Source organism: Notothenia coriiceps, unplaced genomic scaffold, assembly GCF_000735185.1.
Source record: "Notothenia coriiceps isolate Sejong01 unplaced genomic scaffold, NC01 NC01_scaffold00031847, whole genome shotgun sequence".
Classification (NCBI taxonomy): domain Eukaryota; kingdom Metazoa; phylum Chordata; class Actinopteri; order Perciformes; family Nototheniidae; genus Notothenia; species Notothenia coriiceps.
Window position 1 is genome coordinate 202698 of NW_011364548.1, and position 2097 is coordinate 204794.

A 2097-nucleotide genomic window follows, 5' to 3' on the forward strand; every position below is an offset into this window, starting at 1 on the left:
ATATATACTCATCCAACAATATGTCTGGCATATATTTGTGTGCATAAGGATCACTGGCAGTGATAGGGGATTACCGTACTTTAGTCGTTGTTATTGTTTGTCTGTGTTTTTCTTTTTTTGTCTTTTATTTTTCCTTTTGTACATACAATCAGCACAGGCCAATCGCTCATTTGCATTGGCATATATTATGTTTACCATTACTATATGACAAACACTGTTTATAGATTGCCGAAACTAAATACAATTATTGTTGATTTGAAAACTAACAAACCCCGTCAAATAGAGGGAAACTATTTTTGAGTCTGTGTGTTTTTCTGTGTTTTAATTTGCAGCAGTACTACGGCCATATTCGGATCATGTACACAGTGGGATATTCCTTATCACTGGTGGCTTTGGTGTTGGCGCTTGGCATCCTGATATTCTTTAGGTAGGAAGGATTTGTGGTTTGAATCATCTCTAAGAAATGGAGAGTATCAGAAAAAAGTTCCAGTTGATGTGTATCAAACACAGCAGGGAGGTGGGGGAACCCATTAAAGTAATAGTTAGACATTTTAGGAAATGGGCTTATTTACTCTCTGGTGGAGACTAAGAAAAACATATTGATACCACATAAATATCGTTCCTTAAACACAAGGCTCAGCAACCACTTAGCTTGGCACACAGACTGGAAGCATCAGGGAAAAGCTAGCCTGCCTCCATCCAAAACTAACACCATCTGCCACCAGCACCCCCACAGTTTCCCTATTAACACATTTTATCAAAGTGCAATATCCGATTGCTGGACTATTTTGGCTCCGAGCAGGTACTTCCTGGAACCACTGCTGGTTACAGCGTATAGATGAAACATGTATTCTGGCACATTATCCCAGGTAAAACAGGGAATTTATTTTATTACATTTCAGAATGTATACACATTAAAAGGTTAAGTAAAAGATAAAGAAATGTAACTGCAAATAACTTTCCTATTGTGTTTAGCAATGTAATCCATAGGCCTTAATACAAATAGAAATTGTATTGATTTGAAATCCTTTTATATCTTTACATTATCTAAATGTATCGCTGATGAACTCTCTTCTAATGTAGATCAGAGGCATCAGTAGTAACATTTAGACTTGTTGCTTTTTATTAACATACAGACCTAAGAGGGGGATCATATAGAAATGTATTTATTAGGATAAACCTCTTGATTTGCACCATCTTGTTTTCAAGGGGGTCCCGACAAAGGCAACGTCTTACAGACATACATGAACAAAATAACAGAAAGCAAAGCATGACAAACAAACAGGACAACGCACGTACAGTCTGTTAAGTAACATTTGTGAAGTAATACATACAATCATTACAATCATTACAATTTGATAGACAGTAGTGTCTAATAGATCAGTTTCATCAATAACAAGAGCAGACCAGCTGAAAGTGAGATGATAATGCATGCTTAAACGTATCATTCCCCTATTTAAAGTTGTATTGCAGTTAGCAGTGTATTTGTGAATTATAGAAGGATAATCTAGTTGTTGTTGCTGCTTATTCATCAGGAGACTGCACTGCATGAGGAACAACATCCACATGAATCTGTTTGCCTCCTTCATCCTGCGAGCGATGTCTATCCTCATTAAAGATGCACTGATGGAGGCCAACCTCACATTGCAGGACCTCGGCGGGGACCAGGAGCAGGGATTCCCGCAGGCGTCCATGCCTCCAGTGGAGCTCCTGGTCAACAATGAGGTCAGTGATCTGTGGTTAGACAACAACCTTTAAAGTGGAATGTATTATATATAACAGGGTTATGTCCTTTTTCTATTAGTAAAGCAGAGTGCAATGTGTCTTTTATGGGAGAGTACAGAGGGATTTATTATATTAAAAAGAATATATACTTTATATATTTTTTTTTTCAGCCCTTGAGATGTTTTGCAAATGTATTTCCAACCTTAAACATTAAAATAAAGACAAGATAAGATTAATTATTAATTATTATAATTATCTTTATTAATCCCGTGGGGAAATTCAGTAGTTAAACAGCAACAGGCTAAAATTGAAAAACAGGACAGCACAGATTCACACAGATTAATACAATTAAGGATTAAATCAAAGATAAAA

At 36.4% G+C, this 2097-nt stretch overlaps 1 protein-coding gene across 1 annotated transcript in view; it reads right to left on the minus strand.

Annotated features, from left to right (window-relative positions):
• LOC104960339 (glutamate receptor ionotropic, kainate 5-like) overlaps positions 1–2097 on the minus strand; it is a 19389-nt gene that overhangs the window by 3609 nt on the left and 13683 nt on the right. The window lies entirely within an intron of this gene.